The 20,037-nt window shown below is 34.8% G+C and overlaps 1 protein-coding gene across 1 annotated transcript in view; it reads right to left on the bottom strand.

Annotated features, from left to right (window-relative positions):
- ASCC3 (activating signal cointegrator 1 complex subunit 3) overlaps window positions 1–20,037 on the bottom strand; it is a 331,824-nt gene that overhangs the window by 29,735 nt on the left and 282,052 nt on the right. The window lies entirely within an intron of this gene.

The raw sequence follows: 20,037 nt of genomic DNA, 5'->3' as shown, positions 1-20,037 counted from the left end.
ACTTAGTTATTTTAGAAGGTCAGGGAAAGTGTCTCGGAAAAAGAGATATTTAAGTGAGGATCTATAGAATGAGTGGAAGAAATAAGGCAGGGCTGGGAGAAAGGGGGATGAGGATAGGGTTGGTGAGATAAGAAAAGGGTGAAGACCAGGATCATTAACTTAAGACTTACTGTAATAAATTAGATTAAAATAAAATTGTTCAAAATTGGGGGTTTCCGGTTCCACATGCAAGGAGCTTAGAAGCCACCACTCCATCCTAACAAGTAAAAAGCTGAACAGGTTGAAAAAACCAACAACTCGTCTTGAATCCATGAGAAGGCAGAACACAGGGCAAACCGCTGCCTCCAAGACTGGAAACGCAGGCAAATGCAGGGAGTCACGGCTAAGAGGAACAGAGGCTCACAAGCAGAAAATGCCTCGGGAATCAGTGTCGAGGTAAGAAAACCTGAACTGTAACTGATGAATTGTGGGAGGTTCAGTGCAGACAACTCCGAGAGCTGAAAACTCGAGGGGGACCCAGTCATAGGGGGCCCCCACAATACTGTGAGATTTACCTTTAGGAGCTCGACCAGATTCCCACAGTAAATATCAGAGAAAAATCGCCCTGGGCTTCTAGCAAGGGGAGGGGAAAAGAACCATCCTGAAATACGCTAGAGCACTCTGTCCTTCTTAACAAGGCCTGCTCTCAGGAGAAACTAGTTAACTGGAGCCTAACCCTGCTGGGATATATTACGAGAACCTAACTGACCTGGGGAATGGAAGTACCTAACTGTAACCAGCTCAAGCTTTGCGTGTGGGAGAAGGGAAATACCCCACTCCAGCTCACTCTAGCCATCCTGTCTCACCTAAGGGGTGAGGGTAGAAATGGCTGTGAAGTTCACAGCGCAGAGGCACAGACTCACTGAAGACTTGGGACCTAATCATTGGACCAGAGAATATTTCCCCTACACCGCCATGCCCCACCTCACCACATTACTAAAGGCCTATTTATAGCAGTTCTTTTTACCCAGTACATTATGTCCAGCTACCAAGAAAATTACAAGGTATACCAAAAGGCTAAAAACACAATTTGAAGAAATAGAGCTATCATCAGAACCAGACATGGCAGGGATGTTAGAATTATCAGATCAGGAATTTAAAACTATGATTTATATGCTAACGGCTCTGACAGATAAAATAGACAGCATGTAAGAACAGATGAACAATGGAAGCAGACAGATGGAAATCCTAAAAAAGAATCAAAAGGAAATGGTGAAGACAAAAACACTAACAGAAATGAAGAATGCCTTTGGTGAGCTTATTGGTAGACTGGACATGGTTGAGGAAAGAATTTCTGAGCTAGAGGATATATCAATGAAATCTCTGAAAACTGAAAAGCAAAGAGAACAAAGACTGAAAAAAACACAAGAGAATATCCAAGGACTGTGGGACAATGACAAAAGATGTAACATATGTATGATGGGAATACCAGAAGGAGTAGAGAGAAAGTAAGAGAAGAAATATTTGAAACAATAATGATTGAGAATTCCCCTCCTCTCCAATTAATGTCAGACACCAAACCACAGATCCAGGAAGCTCAGAGAGCACTGAACAGAATAAACAGCAAAAAAAAAAAAAAAAAATTTACACCTAAGCATATTATCTTCAAACTACTAAAAATCAAAGATAAAGAAGAATCCCTGAAAGAAGCCAGAGGGAAAAAAAACACCTTACCTGTACAGGAACAAAGGTAAGTATTACTTCTGAATTACTCTCTTCAGAAACCATGCAAGCAAAAGGAGAGTGGCATGAAATGTTTAAAGTGTTGAGGAAAAAACCCCACCAACCTAGAATTCTATATCTTGTGAAATTATCCTTCAAAAGTGAAAGAGAAATACAACTTTCTCAGACAAATAAAAATTGAGTTAATTTGTTGTCAGCAGACCAGTAGACCTGCCTTGCAAGAAATATAAGAAGTTCTCTGGAGAGAAGGAAAATAATATAGGTCAGAAATTTGGATCTATATAAAGAAAGGAAGAACCCTGAAGAAAGAATAAGTGAAGGTAAAATAAAAACTTTTTTTTTTTATTGTTAATTGATCTAACAGACAACACTTTGTTCAAAATAATATTTTTGAACAATTACGTATGCTTACATATGTTATATGCTTATGTATATGACTTGTCTTATATATAAATGATATGAATGACAGCAATGATACAAGAGATGGAAGGAAGGAATTATGATTATTTTATTATTATAAGATTCCATACCCATTAGGTAGTATAGTATTATTTGAAAGTGGAATTTGATTACTTGTAAATGTACATTGTAAACTCTAGGGCAGCCACTAAGAAAAGCAAAAAAAGAAGTATAGCTGATATGCTAAGAAAGGAGAAAATGGAATCATATAAACAGCTCAATGAAGACCACAAAAGACAGAGAAAGTAGAAGACAAAAACAGGAACACAGAACAAGGGCAACAAATAGGAAACAGTAAGAAATATTTGTTGAGTATCCACCGTATGAGGGAGACAGACATTATTCAGTCACATAAATAAATGTGAATTTGATATGGTGACAAATTCTATGAAGAAGAAATACATAAAAGCATGAGAGTTTAGCAAAGAAATCTGACCAAGTTAGGAAGGTCATAAAAATTTCCTGAAGGAAAAGGCAGATATGCTATGGTACAGAGGATGAGCAGCTGGTAACTAGATGAACAGAGACGTGAAGAGTGTTCTAGGAACGGTGTGTAGTATATGCAAAGGCCCTATAATGGGAGGGAAAATGGTAAGTCCAAGAGACTGAAAAATGTTGTCTAAAAATAATTTCAACTGATGTAACATCTGAAAAAATATCCTAAGTGAATATTTGGAACATTCTGTTTAACTGAACTGAATAAATAAACAAATAAAATTTTATAATATTCAGTTAAACATATTTAATAGGAATATTAAAATAATCATTACATTTTCTCTCATTCATGAATTGTCTCGTCTTTGTTTTGCAATAGTCAAAAATATCACAGCACTTTACACTATTTTGAACACTGTCTTTACCACTTTGTGCTGTTTTATGTAAGAAGTATATGCTGACACATTAGCAGTTAATAATGTTTTGCCCCTGTGTGTCATTTTGGTTTTCTTTTCATATGCCATTTATGTTCTTTCCTGCTCTCTCTGAAGTCATCTGCTAAAGAGGGACCAGTTATATATGGCAGTGCTATTATTTTTGATTTCAGGTGAATTTCAGGACTGAAGCATTGTCACCCGGCAACTAACACATCTCAACCTAATATCTGGGCTCCATCCAAAACCCCATCAACACCTGTCCATCCTAGCCTTGCCAAATGGCTTAAGAAAAATGTAACAGCAGATAAGGAAAAAGATGGTTCAGAAATCTAAAACATGACCTTTTATTTAAAGGAAATTAAAATGATATCGGAGAAAACAATTTATATAATTATTCTAAGTGCAGAATAAAATACTGTTATTCAGAGAAGAGCACTGAAGTGAATTGGATGTGTTGGAAAGTTTCCTAAAAGAGATACTGTTTGTTTGTTCTAGGCTTAGAACAATTTGTAGAAGAGGAGAGAGGGAGAAAGATTCCTTGCATTCCAGGCACAGAAAATAGTACGAGCAGATCCATAAAAACAGATAAGGAGGGGTCTAAGCTTTAAGCCTCAGGGATGAGGAGAATGATGATGCTATTAATAGAAGAGAGGTTGGGAACACTCAGTGAGCAGGAGCTTTCTGTTAAGCGTGCAAAGTACACTTAAAGAGAGGACCACAATCCAGATAGTTGGGTGGAGGCGGAGGGAGAAGAAATCAGCTTTAAATATGTTTCACAGTTTAAAATTTATTCATACTTAGATTTCTTTCTACTGTTCATAAAATACAACTTCCTCTGATCTTTTTCCAGAAGAAAATCGAATAGCTATTTTAATACTGTAAACTGTATTGGTCCTCCAGGTTTTAGCTATGTAGGAAATAGGTTAAGACTTACAAATTATATGAAAAGTTAAATTAAAATCAAATTATATGGAAAGTAAGAATTTGGCTGAAAGCACTAATTAATAGTGTGATCTAAGTAATCCACTTCCCTCTGTACAATCCTGTTCAAATCTGATTATATACCTTACACACCCCTCTTCCCCACACTGTGTGTGTGTGTGTGTGTGTATGTGTGTGTGTGAGTGAGAGAGAGAGAGAGAGAGAGAGAGAGAGAGATTGATTAGATATTGATTGACTGATTGGGAGGCAAGAATATAAACTAGGTATTTCCCAGTCTTAGTTCCCAAATACCTCTGAAAGTGTGAACATCCTTCTGTGACGTATGATTCTAGTATCCAAAGATGCACGTTTTTTCATAAAGTATGACTTATGACTTCTAAATGCAAGCCAACTACTTCATTTGGTGCTAAACTAAAGAAACAATGATCTGCTCCAACACTAGAGGGAAAACTAGTAGTGTTGAACTCACTGAGAACCAGTGTATTTGAACAAGAGTGACTACTCAAAATTATGCTTATTCTACTTTTGGGGTTATTTTCAGGTAAATTTTATCATTAGCGATTTTTATTGTATTTGCTTGCTTTAGAATCTAAACTCCATGTAAGATGTGACTCCACTGTTCTCCAAACCATGCCAATTCTGCTTGAATTACCCCTGATTTATTGCTTGTATCCCCTGCTTCACCAGGACTGTGAATTTGCTCACTGCCAGCAGTATCAATATCAGATGAGTCTGCTAAGAGCTGAGTACATTTTAGGTCAGAAAAAATGCTCTGCAGTAGAGAGATCCTTCTAGGTTGACTAGGGGAGCAATCAGATCTTTAATGTAGATTACCCAAAGACAGTGATCTTAGTGAAAAGCTTAATTTAGTGATGCCTTTTCTTGGTGCATAAAAGCAATCAAAGGGTTCCTTTATTAATTAAGCTAAGGGTTCCTTAATTTCTTGGCAAAATCTATACACTTTAATAATAATAATGAAAAGCATTTTAATAACCACAATGGACAAGGTCTTGGTGTGCTGAGTCACTTGTTTACCAAATATTCATTCAGCATATACTACTGCTGGGTACACAGTGATGCACAAAAACAAACGATCGATCCCCTACTCTCATGAAGCCTTACAGTCGAGTGGGGGAGCCAGACCTCAATCAAAATTGACCATGAATAAATGTAAAATGACAAGTGGATAAGTATAAGGAAGGAGGAGTACAAATAATAACAGTGGGTCAGGGAAGGTATCTTTGGGGAGGTTTCAACTGAGCTGAAAGACAGTAAAACATATTTTTTTTAGGTAAAAAAGGGAAAAGTGATAGGATAAGGTTCCAACTTGAGGTGGAAAAGAGGGACATGGAATCTTATTATAGGAAAACACTCTTTAGAATGCTTACGTAGATTTTATTATTTAATATACTCTTTTGAGAAGTAATGTCTTTTTCGTTATTAAATTTGACCCAGGCAATGTTTTTGAGATCTTCAAAGAGTTGACATTAGATTTATGTTTATAAAATATCAAATCAATAATAGTATCTGTAGTTAAAAATTATCCATAATTAAATGAGGTCTCACCAAAAGCTACTACTTCCTTTGAGGATCCCTCCTTTTCTGTTTCCAGTGTTTGAATTAAAGGGGAATCCAAAGAATGTAGTAAGTAATTCATCCCCTTAGAGACGTTACAGATCACGAGGGTGGCATGCATGGTGTGAGGTGGTAGAGAGAACACTGGGTCTGGGAACTGATACAACAGGTTTGTTTGCAGCTCTGCCATTTACAAGCTATGTGATCTTCTGAGACTAACTGAACTTCCCTAAGTCCCAAATTCCTTGTCTTAAATTGGGATTTGGTGTGAGGATTCAATGTGATAGTGTTTATGAAACACTTGAAAGCTGTAAGACTTGGTATAATGTCAGGCATTATTACTATAATAATCAGCCCCACAACTGATCACATTCAGAATGTTAACTGAGGCTTAAGATTCAATTACTTGAGTTTTGTTCTACAGTTTTCAGTTGTAAACCTTTGTTTACAATTATGTAAAAATACTTCCCTATCTAAAATGACATTTCATTAACTCACTTGTAAAAATATCATGATTCTTAAATATTATTCAAAGAAACAAGATTACTATTACTTTTTACCAATGCTTTACTAGTAGTGGCACATACATTTTATCCAAATAATCATACAAATTTTATGTAACTGTGTTACAGAAAATATTCGTTCTTTGAAAGACAATATTCTCAATACAAGAGACAGCCAAATTAAAGATAAAATATTGAGAAATTATATCCTTTTGAACTATAGGTTTGATACTGCAGGCTTTAGTTTCCAATCTCCAATTAGGTTTCTCTTAAATTCATATTAATTAAATGTTCACAAAAGCACATCAGTGTGTGATGAGGAAAGATGCTCTTCTCAGTGTTCTTCAGTGACCTAACTCAAAATAGTATGAAGAGACAGGGAAGAGGAAGAATCATTTATATTAGACACTTGCTCCAACTTTTCTGAAGACAAAGTATTATGTATAGTTATAGTACCCTGAAACCCTACAGTGTTTTCTAATTAAAATTTAAGTGCTGTGAACCACAAGAATGAAACCGAAAATATTGATTTTTAGATCAATTAGAATACATAAAAATATTATCAGCATTTTCAATTTAATTTTTCGTGGTTTGATTACGGACTCGGGAAGCAATTTAAAATGAAGACTCACTGAAGACACTTCAGTGCTATTTAACCCTCAACTACTCCGCCAGACCCTCCTGTGAAAACCATGATCATTTATTCCTGGGATTCCAGTTCACAATTTTTCTAAGCTCTTTAGAATGTGGTGTGTTTGCTTCACTACTTTACTTAGCTCTTACCTCCTTCAAGGTATTTTATACTGGGTGTTTCAGAATACTTGCAATGGAGATTTTTTTAGTTAGATAGATTAGGAAAGCTGCAAACCCAGGATCAGCAGAGAGAGCTAGTAAAATAATAAAATCCCTGCTTAAAAACAAACAAGCAAACAAAAACCCTTTCTAGCTACTTCTTCCTCAGTAGGACACCCTATTTACCTCCAAATTACTCCTCTCATTTTAAACAACTTGTCTAGTTAATTTCCTGTGTGTGATCACTGAGACTATAAGTGAGGTTCATTTTCTTATCTACATCATGTAGGTAATTAAAGGAAATTGAAAGTGGGCAGTGAAGCTTTTATGCAACTGGGATTGAAGCTGAATGGAGGGCAGCGAGGTCAGTGGAGTCCATTATATTTTTATGTGAGAGGCTGGTTTGTCTACCCTGTCCTTGTTTATTTAGTGTTGGCTGGACAGGCTACTAACTGCAAATCTATGTCTCTGATTTGCTCAGCTGTCCTTGAATAAAGACATTTTCCCTGCAAATGCTGAATGACAGTGATTGACAACCTATGATAAACTCTGCTTGCAACCCCTGCTACTGTCTTCAGATTGCAAAAGAGAAATCAGAATAAAGAAACATCTTTCATAATCACATCAAATGGGCCCTGCTGTTCACTCAATAGTTTTCCTTTTGTTTCCCTTTTCATCACAAACCTCAATCTGTTCTACAAATGCCATAAACTCAGCTACTCCACATAAAGTAAAAAATTAAAAAACCCCCTCAAACATATGTATGTATGCCACTACATTTTGCTTGTATATTCACACTGATTTTAGTTTACTGAGGATACACACTCTTACGTAATGGTTTGTTCACACCACTGTATCACTAACTTATTTGCTTGTTCTCTGAAGGACAATCTGGCAAATCTACACTGCTGAGGTATGTCTTTTAGTGATTAGCTGGCACTTGGGTTTAGTGAGGACTCTCGTAGCATTATTCAATATGTAACTCTTACATGTCCTTGTGGCCCTTAAATCCACTGATTGTACAGCTTACTTTTTAGATTCGTTAATAAGAAGCTTATCAAATACTTAAAATCTACTTTGCTTTTTCTCTTTAGTGAGCGTGTGTAAACAAGTGAATTCTGTTTGACTGTGTATGTGTGAGTGTGTTTATTCTAGGTGCAGTAACTATATGAGTCTGCTTTACTTAAGCAAATTACTGAGGTAAGAAACAGCCAGAATGGATTCATGTGTGGTTTCGTGTAAGCATTACGTAACAGTAAACTAGTACTTTTATGTCCCTGGACTCAGCACTGCCTACGCTGAACTCACTAAGTAGCTGGTAAGAGGGCACTTGAACAGTGGGGATGGTAACCTGATCAAGTGAGGGACTAAAGAAGCTTTATGCTATAACTTAATCTCTGTCATGGGAAAAGCAAAACTTATAAAGTTAATGAGTTCTAGACTTTAAGTAGCACTCGATTAATTTGTAACATTCTGAGGCGTTAAAACAAACCAAAATTATTTTCTCACATTCCAGTGCTGTCTTTTGGCCACTGAAGCTGTAGAAAATGCATTTCAGTAAATTTCCCTGATAGGAAACCTGTTTAATTTCTGTGCCTCTCTGAAGTATTAAATTAATTGTATATTATATATTTTATAATAATATTTGAAAAATAATCTGGCATTTACCAAGCCAGGTCCAGATATATTAAGGGATAAAAAAAATGCCTCATATTTTTATCTTTATTATTTCAGATTACCTTTTATTCAATCATTAATCTATGAAAAAACTGATATAACTTGTTTTTAAAATCAAATCTATATATATAATTAGTATGGTTTCTAGCACTTATGATTCTTACTTTTATTCAAATTATCTATTCAAAGTAAATAAATCATATGAATAAAGTATATCTCTAAAATAAAAGACTGCTATAAACTAGACTTACATGGAACTTACAATAACCTCAAAATGCAGTGAAAGGTATACTAGGAATGAACTTAATAAGATTACAAGTTTAAAAAAAAAGTAAAAAAAGAGCCCTTGGTTATAAAACATTTATTGGAAAATGATAAAACTAAGATCTAGTTAAGCAATAAAATATTTGTCCAATATGCATACAATTTGCTTCACTAAAATGAAATATCAAAATAATTTTATTATATGCAGATGGCAAACATGAAAACACTGACAGATGTAATTGTAATTACTCATAGATCTATGTGTGTTTCCTGTCAGGGCTTATTTGAGAATATGTGTCTGATTTGTATCAATGTCTTAAACTTATGGACATATGTTTGGCCTTCAACCAGTTAGGGCAAGCACAGAATCATTTGCCAAAAATAAATATGCACAAGAAATAATACCTTACTCTTTCCAGTGTAAGAATGACCACCTGGTTGACAGCTGGATTTTAAGGGATCTTACAATAGTGAGTACCAGCAGGTCTGTTGTGGTTAAAATAATTTCAGTGGTAAGAATTCCATCAGAAACTTCTATTTCCCAGGATTTATAGCTAAGTCCTTAAAAAATTGTTCTTTGATGAAACTTAAAAAAAAATTCCTCAGTTTTCAAGGATATAATAAAAATGCCTTACAGCTTAACAATGTTTAGATATTTTCCTCTTAAGGCTATCAGGTTTGAATCCTAAAAGGGAGTAACTGGGATTAGCAGTAATATATAATAATTATGTATGGTTAAATGTCACACTTTGCAATCTATCTTTAAAAGCTAAATGACTTTTTTTTCTTTTTTTAACCACCTTGCTTCTGTCTTTAAAACTTCATATTTTTATTAGGGTGACTTTCTTTATAATTTGCATTTCTATAGGCTACGAGACAATATCAAATAAAAAACAAGCAGAAAACTAAAAGATAAAAACCAAAGTGGAAACATTAAAACACTTCTAATCTACTTATTATCTACTGAGTATCTTTCTTCCAGGAGTTAAGATATACATATACAAAAAGTAAAATAAATCTAAAAGTGAAATATCAAAATAGGCCAATATACAAGAAATATCACAAGATAATACAGGAGTGATTGATGAATGAATGAAACAGACACTGGTGTCATGAATTTAGAAAAAGTAGCAACCACTGCATCCGAATAAGGGAATATTTTAAGAGGGAGCTGAGCCAAGATGCATGGATGAATGTTAGATACATTGTCCAGGTGGGAATCATAGGCAAAGGTGTGAAGTTGAGCATATATATAGCATGTTTAAAGGTGAGAGAAGGTTCAGGTAAAAAAGGATGGTTGTGGAGAGCCTTGATACCCAGGTTAAGGAAGTAATGCTGTATTATATGCATAATTTTAGATTTTTGAGGGGAGAAATGATGCAAATGATGTTTTTTTCTTTTTTTAAAAATAAATTTATTTATCTTATTTTTGGCTGCGTTGAGTCTTTGTTGCTGCGCACGGGCTTTTTCTAGTTGCAGCAAGCAGGGCTACTCTTTGTTGTGGTGCGCGGGCTTCTCATTGCGGTGGCTTCTCTTGTTGCAGCGCCTGGGCTCTAGGCGTGCGAGCTTCAGCAGTTGTGGCACGTGGGCTCAGTAGTTGTGGCTCATGGGCTCTAGGGTGCAGGCTCAGTAGTTGTGGTGCACGGGCTTAGTTGCTCCATGGCATGTGGGATCTTCCCGGACCAGGGCTCGAACCCGTGTCCTCTGCATTGGCAGGCAGATTCTCCACCACTGCGCCACCAGGGAAGCCCACAAATGACGTTTTAAAACATCATTGTAAATTGGCAGGGATGAGTTGGGTGGATTAGAGAGAGAGAGAAACTGAAGTAGGAAGATCATTTAGGAGACTGGTTAGCACAATTGTTTAGAAATGGGGTGATGGGAACCCAGACAGGAGCTGAACAGTGAACGTTCTTTAAAAAAGGGAGAAACAAAAAAATTATGAAGGAACCGTCTTGGTAACTGGTTTAATACGTGGAACTGGGGAGGAGAAAAGTAGGAGTCATGGATTACTTGAAGGAATTCATCTTGGGGGTATGAAAGAATGTAAATACAACTGACAGACAAAACAAGGACAGGAATTCTGGGAATAATGAAGAGCAAGATTGAGACGTTCTGGTTTGGGTTACAGAGGGACAATGAAATGGGAATGTCCACTGAACAAGCAGAAGTTGGAACTGTTGTTCATAAGAGAGGTCGAGACTGGTGACTATGCTATGAGATTCACCTGTTTAAAGGTAACACTTAAAACTGTAATTGTGGTGTGGCCTGAGAAAGTGAGCACATGGGAAAGCAAGAAAAAAAAAATTGAGAACAACTAGAGTTAGACACAGGAAGAGGAGCCAGTGTCAAATCATAAGAAAAAGAACTGGATAAGATGTGAAAGTGCATTTTTAAGGATGAAGAGAGTATCAAGAAGTAACTCACGTCAAATGCTATAAAAAGATCAAAGAGAATGAGCACTACGAAAAGACAATAGCACTGAATAATTACGAGGGCACTGGGGCCTCTGAAAAATTTGAATAATAGCAATCCATATTATAGGAAGCTATGAATAAATGGATTGAAAAGAAATGGAAAGTTGAAATTTCATTTTTTATTTTGCACCGAATGGGAGAAAGAAAATAAGATGGTAATTCGAGGAGGATGTTAAAACCAAATAAAGAGGTTTCTTCTTCTCCCCAGACTAAGGGTGACCTATACATGTTTAGAAGCACACCTTGTTAAGTTAAAAAAGTTGTTTTAAAGTTTATAAGAAACAACATCAAGAGACCTACTGAGAAAATTATACAACAAAAAAGTTATGAGGGGGAGAACCAGTGGAGTACTAGAGCCAGCTTGTGAGAATCAACTGTTATCTATTTTAAGAATATACCGCATTTTGTTTATTCATAGTTTGGGTTGTTCCCACTTTTTGGCTACTATGAATAGTGCTCCTATGAACATTTGTGTACAAGTTTTTGTCTGAACATGTTTTAATCCCTTTGGGTATATACCTAGGAGTGAAACTGATACACCATATGGTAATTCTGCTCAACGTTTTGAGGAACAGCCAAACTCTTTTCCAAAGTGGCCGCACCATTTTACATTCCCACCAGCAATGTATGAGAGTTCCAGTTTCTCCATATCCTCGCCAACATTTGTTATTGTCTGTCTCTTTGATTATAACCATCCTAGTGAGTATGAAGTGGTATCTCATTGTGGTTTTAATTTGCATTTTTCTAATAATTACTGATACTAAGCATCTTTTTATGTGCTTTTTAGCCATTTGTATATCTGCTTTGGAGAAATGTCTACTCAGATCCTTTTTAATTGAGCCATTTATCTTTTTATTATTGAAATTTAAAAGTTCTTTATATATTCTGGATGCAAGTCTTTTATCAGCTATATGATTTGCAAATACTTTCTTCCATTTGGTGAAAGTGAAATACTTTCTTTCCACTTCCTTGTTGGTAACACTTGCAGCACAGGAACTTTTTTGATGAAGTCCAATTTATCCACTTTTTTTCTTTTGTTACTTGCACTTTTGGTGTTTTATCTAAAAAGCCATTATGTAACCCAAGGTGAGGAAAATTTACACCTATGTTTTCTTCTAAGAGTATTACAGTTTTAGCTACTATATTTAGGTCTATGATCAATTTAGAGTTAATTTTTGTGTATGGTGTGAGGGAGGGATCCAATTTTATTCTTTTGTATGTATATATCTAGTTATCTCAGTAGCATTTGCTGAAAAGACCATTCTTTCTCCATTTTATTGACTTGGCACCCTGGTAGAAAATCAACTGACCATAACTGTAACAGTTTATTTCTGGACTCTCGCTTCTATCTCATTGATCTATATGACTATGCTTTTGCCATACTATTTTGATCAGACTAGCTTTGTAGTAAGTTTTCAATCAAGAAGTGTGAGTCTTCCAACTTTGCTCTTCTTTTTCAAGATTGTTTGGCTATTTGCCTTGCATTTCCATGTGAACTATAGTATCAGCTTCTCAATTTCTGAAAAAAGCTGGGATTTTGATAGGAATTGTGTTGAACCTGTAGATGAATATGAAGAGTATTGCCATCTTAACAACATTAAGTCTTCTGATTCATGAACATGGGATATCTCTTCATTTATTTAGATCTTTAATTACTTTCAACAGTGTTTTATAGTTTTCAGTGTACAGGACTTACACTTCCTTGGTTAAACTTAATCCTAAATATTTTACTCTTTTTGATGCTGTTATAAATGAAATTGTTTTCTTGATTTTACTTCATATTGTTCATTTCTAGCGTAGAGCAATATAATTGATTTCTGTATATTGATCTTGTATCCTAAAATCTTGCTAAACATTTTTATTAACTCTATTAGTATTTTGGTGAATTCCTTAAGGCTTTTCTATATACAAGATCATGTCTTCTGGAATTGGAAATAGTTTTACTTCTTCTTTTCCAATTTGGATGCCTTTAATATCTTTTTCTTCTCTCATTGCCCTAGCTAGAGTCTCCAATACAATGTTAAATAAAATGGTGAGAATGGACATCTTCATCTTGTTCCTGATCTTAGGAAGAAAGCATCTAGTTTTTCATCATTCAGCATGATGTTAGCTGAGGATTTTTTGTTGATGCCCTTTGTCAGATTGAGGAAGTTCAATTCTATTCCTTTTTGTTGAGTGTTTTCATCGTGAAAGGGTGTTAGATTTTGTCAAATGTTTTTTTCTCTGTCTATTGACATGATCATGTGGTTTTTTCCCTTTCTATTAAAATGTGAATTACATTAATTGCCTTTTGGATGTTAAATCAATCTTGTATTCCTGGAATAGATCCCATTTGGTCATGGTGTATAATCTTCTTTTTACTCAGCTGCTGGATTTGGTTTGCTAGTATTTTGTTGAGGATTTTTTATCTATAGTCACAAGGGACATTAGTCTGAAGTCTTCTTGTGATACCCTTGTCTGGTTTTGGTGTCAGGGTAACACTGGCTTCCTAAAATGAGTTGGGAGGTGTACTCTCATATTTTTGAAAGAATTTATATAGAATTGATATTAACTCTTACAATGTTTGGTGGAATTCATCAATAAAGTCATCTGAGCTTGGACTTTTCTTAGTGGGAAGTTTTGAAGTTACTAATTCAATCTCTTTCTTGTTATAGGTCAAATTTAGATGTTCTATTTCTTCTTGAGTAAATTTTGGAAGCTTGTGTCTTTTTAGGAATTTGTCCATTTCATCTACATTATACAAATTTTTGGCATATAGTTGTTTATAGTATTCCCTTATAATCCTTTTTACTTTTGTGAAGTCACTAGTAATGACCTCTGTTTCATTACTGGTTATAGTGACTTGAATGTTCTGTTTTTCTTGATGAGTTTAGGTAGAGATTTGTCATTTTTGTTGATCTTTTAAAAGAACAAACTTTTGGTTTTATTGACTTTCTCTACTGATTTTTTATTCTCTATTTCATTTATTTCAATGCTAATCTTTATTCTATGCTTCCTTTAGCTTGTTCTTCCTTTTCCAGCTCCTTAAATTAGGTTAGGTTATTGATTTCAGATATTCTTTAATACAGGCATTTTCAAGTATAAATTTCCAAAGTCATGTTCTTTCTATTATGTACGGGTTTTTGTCATCTGAGTATTCATTATCTAAGTCTGCTACAAAGTTCTGCAAGCAAGCAAGAGTCATAACTATTCTTTTTTTTTTTTTCGTCACACCACGCGGCATGCAGGATCTTAGTTCTCTGACCAGGGATCGAACCTGTGCACCCTGTAGTGGAAGTGTGGATTCTTAACCACTGGACTGCTAGGGAAGTCCCCAACTATTCTTAAATATTTCAACCAATTAAAAATTAGTCATTTTAGCACTCTTCCTGATTGAACATTATCATTTATCCCTAGCCATCAGTCAACAATTTTGTCAGTCTCTGTCTAAAATCAATTCAACAATACAATGCAAAACAAATTAAAAAAATGACTGCAAAGTAAAACTAAACATCTTGGTAAAGATGCATTATTTCATTAAGTCAATGAAAGTGATGCTAGAGAAACTGTCTGAATAACATGCAATCCATTGGCAAATGAGAATCAGGAAGAGTTAGGCTGATTAACAACTGAAGAAGAAAAATACCTATGAATGATGATACCATAAGTGCTCAAAAGCAAATGATTTCAATATCAAAGTACTGAGATAGGTTATTGGGAAAATTGATGATGTCCTTAAGTGTATTTTTGGAAAAAATTGTTTTCTTTAAGATTGTATATTAGGGGACTTCCCTGGCGGTCCAGTGGTTAAGACTTCACCTTCCAATTCAGGGGATGAGGGTTCGATCCCTGGTCGGGGAGCTAAGATCCCACATGACTCGCGGCCAAAAAACCAAAACATAAAACAGAAGAAATATTGTAACCAATTCAGTAAAGACTTAAAAAAAAGGTTCACATCAAAAACTTAAAAAAAAATATTGTATGCTAAAAGTTAAACCCAAAGTAAAAAGCATTATACCCTGATACATAATTATGTTAGAAAAATTATGTCTTTCGAAAATTGTGTCATTTTGAAAGTGTGCCTCAAAAAATCACCACAAGCAAAATAAATTTGATTCAACCTTTAAGAGTTAGCAAAGATATGTTAGTTGAGATATAAGTTCAAATTCTGTTGAATATAAAAGAAAATGAACTTTTCTCCACAGCTTTTAGTTTCATTTTTTAAGATAAAATTTGTTTTCTTCAATTAAATGGTCTTCTTTCTCCCCACTTACTATAAAATATTAGGCTTTCTTTTAAGTAGATTAAATTTTAGTGGCTTTTTCTACAGACTAGTATCCTCAGTTTTCTAGTACTGCCTCTTCTTTGACTCTTTCCGTCTTAGTGCAATGGTGTAACAAGGCTCCCAATTAATTAGATTTTGAATGTGGTATAAATTCTGTGCTTTAATAAAAATACGATTATGTACAAATCTCCCAGTTCACAATCAAGTGAGTAATTCTATATATCTGTATAAAAATGTTACGCTAAATCTCTGTTTCAATGGCCTGAAAGTCTTAACACAGTTTACCAAGAGGGAGAACATGACACCACTGGTAAAAATCTGAATTTCAAGCTACAACGGGGTATGTAGATCTGCATATTTGAACATATGGTGAATATATTAAATGCATCATAGAATTCTATCTAGACAGTATTATCATTATTAATACAAATATAAAATTTAATTTTTATAAATGGTTGCTCCTCAGGATAGTTTACCAATATCAAGAAACTAAAAGCTACAAAGAACACATGTAACAGTAATAGTAAAACTTGTGAAATAGGTCAGTGCACAAATACAGCCTTGTAAGTTTCAAAAAAAAAAAAAAAAAAAATTTCTCTTCCTAGATGTCTAATCAACAAACTCATTGATGATGTCCAGAGTTTGGAAGAAGAGAGACCTGTGCCATAGCACCTAGAGTGATAGAAAGTCAGCCACACTGACTGGATGGCTCCTACTGGTACTGGAGAAAGAGCTTAGGGTATTTCTCCAAATGTATTAGATTTTATTGTTTTTTATTCACTAAGTAGAAAGTTCCTTTTCTAAAATCTATTTAAATAGTCTAAGGGAACTTCGGATTTATTTGAAATGCAAAAATCTAGATTCTCAGAGGATACTTACTGAAATGATAGCTTGCATACATTAGTGTATATATGAACTATTCCATCAAGAAGCAAAGTCTGCATTGATTAGGAAGAAAAATGTAGATATCCCTAAAATTTCCAAAAAATTTTGATAAGTATTCTAATTTTCTACTTGGATTCAAAAATGTACTGCTTACAATTAAGGAATGATTCAACAAACAATTTCTATTCTCTCTTGAAACAATGTTCCTTATGGAGAGAGTCAAATGACGCTACAGAATTAATCACATGATTCGCAAGGCCTGTCTGAAAAGGACAAATGAAGAAATTACAGATTTGTGGGATTTTGAGTTTCTTGTTTAGGCTAGGTATAGTATTTAAATTATATTTTCTTCTGAGTGGGACAGGTAGCCGACAACAAGAGCTGGCTTATTTGGTACAGTTTGGGGAACAATTACTTAAATTTATTAGCAGTCATTACTACTTCAAAAATTATTAACAAATGGCTCTGGGCTTCATCCTAACTCCTCAGTTAGTTCTCTAGTCCCTCTGAGACTTGCTTAACTTTCATTCCATGTTATGTCCTCTGGCTATTTCTTCATGACTGGAAAGCCTTCCTGACCTGCACAAATCCTGCATTTTGTAGGAGCCTCTTCCATGAAGTACTGGTTTTTGCATTCTACTTAGTGCTTTTTAAAATGTATATCTCCTCTTGGACTACAAAATGCTCTTGGTAAAACAACAAGATTGGGACTCATTATTAACAAAAATCCAAAAGTTAACCAAAAGAAAGGTGTGTAAGGTGTGACTAGAGTCACAGGAGGGACTGATTTTAAATAAATATCCCAGAACATAGGTATGTCATGCTACACAAAATAAATATCCTGACAGGGTATAAATTCCTTTCAATAAGGCTTTTGTCACTCAAAACATTTTGAAACTTCTTTTTTGGCACTGCAGTCAGAATGACTTTAGGAACTACACATTATCTTGTAGTCACAACCAATTTTACAACCAAAAATTATACTCTCTGACTTCATCAATCAAATTTAGTCTTCTGACTAGGCTTCCAATAACTGCCTGTCATTTTCTCAAAACAAAAGCAAGCATCCAAACAAAAAAGTACCGTTACTGAATGTCTACTTGTACCCAACATAATCAACAGAACGTGCCATGGGCCTGGAAGAAGTACATATTTTTTTTGTAATAAATGTAGTAAATATCTTTTATAGATAAATAATCTTAAGAAGACAATAGCTACTGGATGTATAAGTTCTGTTTTAAAAAAAGTCACCTAACTTTATTTTGAAGCCTATATTAATTGCTCAAAACTATGAACATACTGATGGATCATATAATAAGATACAGGGAACAGGTGTCACATAGAAATCATACATTGAGAGAATAAAAATAAAACCATTAAAAAATAGACTGGATATACATTAAAAAAAACAAAAAAGCAAAAAACCAATCCTGACAATCAGACAGCTAGTGTCATAACTTTCTGGTAATATACTTAAGTGGGTACTTTAGGCATCTAACTTTGAGTCTGTTTAGGCAGAAAGATTTTGCTTTTGTTCACGTTTGTAAAAATCAAATATTTTGTTATTAACTCATAAAAGTAATTACTTCCTCATATTTAGAGTTACCAATATTTTGGCTCCAGGGCAAACTTCTAAGAAGTTATATTTAAAGACAACAAAGAAAAACAGAGATTTTCAGTACCAGATGTCTGGGAAGATCCCATTTGGATTTGAGCTACTTAAATTTGCAATCATGTATTTATACATCTAACAGAGCTTCTGTTTCTCCCAGAATCAGAAAATTAACTAGCTTTGTAGCATCTTCCTTGATCTGCCACCCGTGCCCTGAGGATTAGAGACTCCACCTGAGCTTGTTTTACAAGCATAACAGAAAAAATTAATCTCTGCTGGCAGCGCTCCCACTGGGATACTGATGAATAATGATATCCCTCTTTCGCTGCCCTCTCAGTCCACTAGAAAAGCCACTCTAACCCGGCAACGTGGAAACTGCTGAAACCATTCCAGCTGTGGATTAGCAGGCAGTCAAGCACCCATCTGCTCTGTGTGAATCCAAAGAAAGCAAACATGCATTCTTATGGCTAAAGTCATATTCAAATCCCATAACATCCTGTAGGAATATCTGTATTTATATCTACCTGCCTACCTACCTACTCGATCACAGGCAATCACATACTGTAAGCTAAATTAACCCAATTCCTCAATTTAGTTTGCATTTCCTTGGTGCTTGAAATGTTGGAAAATAGAGTACAGGTTCAGAGTTTATAAAGTATAGGTCTTAAGTTCGGTATTCATATGGGGCTGATTAACTCAAAATTAAACTTTTAGAGTGCAATATGAGAATACATTAGGCATACACACTTTTCCAGATTCTCAGATGTAGCAACCAACTACTTGTTTCAAAAAGAAAAATAAGGCTGTAAAATCAGTTTCTGACAAAGTGTTACACGGAGAAACCTTTGATTTCACTTGGCTTTATTGTACTGACACACTGATGTAGTGGGTATCTGTGGACATTTGCCTGCTCTAAAACTGAAAGAACCATTGCTTTTGGTCTGTAAATAGCAAAATTCAGTTTATCAGGACTCTGTCAGCTCTTTTTTTAATGAGGCCTCTAGCATTTTAATATACCCATAATGTAATGATAATTGATGTTTATAATGATAGCTTCAAGACTCTGCAAGATCTTTATGGGTCTTCTGAATGATCAAAGAAAAATTTGTTCAGCACAGTTCTAAGAGTATTCTATAGCATTAAAGTTCTTTGAATTCTGAAATCCATGTAAGACATATATTCAGAAATTTTATTAACAAAAATATTTTAAATAATTATCACAGCTTATTTCCATTCTATAATAAAAAAAAAAGAAAAGAAAAAAGCCCACGCTGCTTTTAAGCTAGTCTGGTATTACCCACATGACTTTGGTGTGGGTCCCAAGTGACAATTAATTAATCTTTCCTTTTTCTCTGGTTTTACTTGCAATTCACTGGTTATTTCGATGTCTTACTGATTCTTTCCTTTCCCACTTCTCATCCTCCTTCACTGACAAAAAAAGTAAAAGTAGTTCAACGTTACAACCCTTTCTGTGCTCTCAGCCTCGCTGAGCAATACACTACCAGCTCAGTCACCGGTTCTACAAGACAGTTTATTTGTTCATCTGTCAGTAGAAGATGACACCTGTCTGGCATTTGTCTTACCAATTTGCTGACACTGTTTAATAAATCACAGAAAATACCTACAGAGATGGAATGGAGGACCTACGTTTTAGTAAGTTGAAGCGAGTGTATACAGAAGAATTCTCTGTTGCCAATGGAAATCTTTAAAATCCTTAAAACAGATTATAGTGCTTCTTCCAAACTGTATTATCCTTCCGAACTACATACAAAATAATGACTAGAGCATAAGAATGTGTAGAATTTATGCATCTGAGGAGAATGACATTTGTAAATCCTTCTTACCTTCCAGATTTTTTTGTTTCGTGTTTTTTTTTGTTTTTAAAGCAAGGTAAGTTCTAACTTTCTGACATAATCAAACCTCTAAGACATGCTTAAATTCTATTGGATTGTCAGCTGGAAAACATTGTAAAATAAGTGAAGTTCTTTTTTAG

Source organism: Eubalaena glacialis, chromosome 12, assembly GCF_028564815.1.
Source record: "Eubalaena glacialis isolate mEubGla1 chromosome 12, mEubGla1.1.hap2.+ XY, whole genome shotgun sequence".
In the NCBI taxonomy this organism is placed as follows: Eukaryota; Metazoa; Chordata; class Mammalia; order Artiodactyla; family Balaenidae; genus Eubalaena; species Eubalaena glacialis.
Note: the sequence above shows the minus strand (reverse complement) of the source record. Positions and strands in the feature narration are given on the sequence as shown.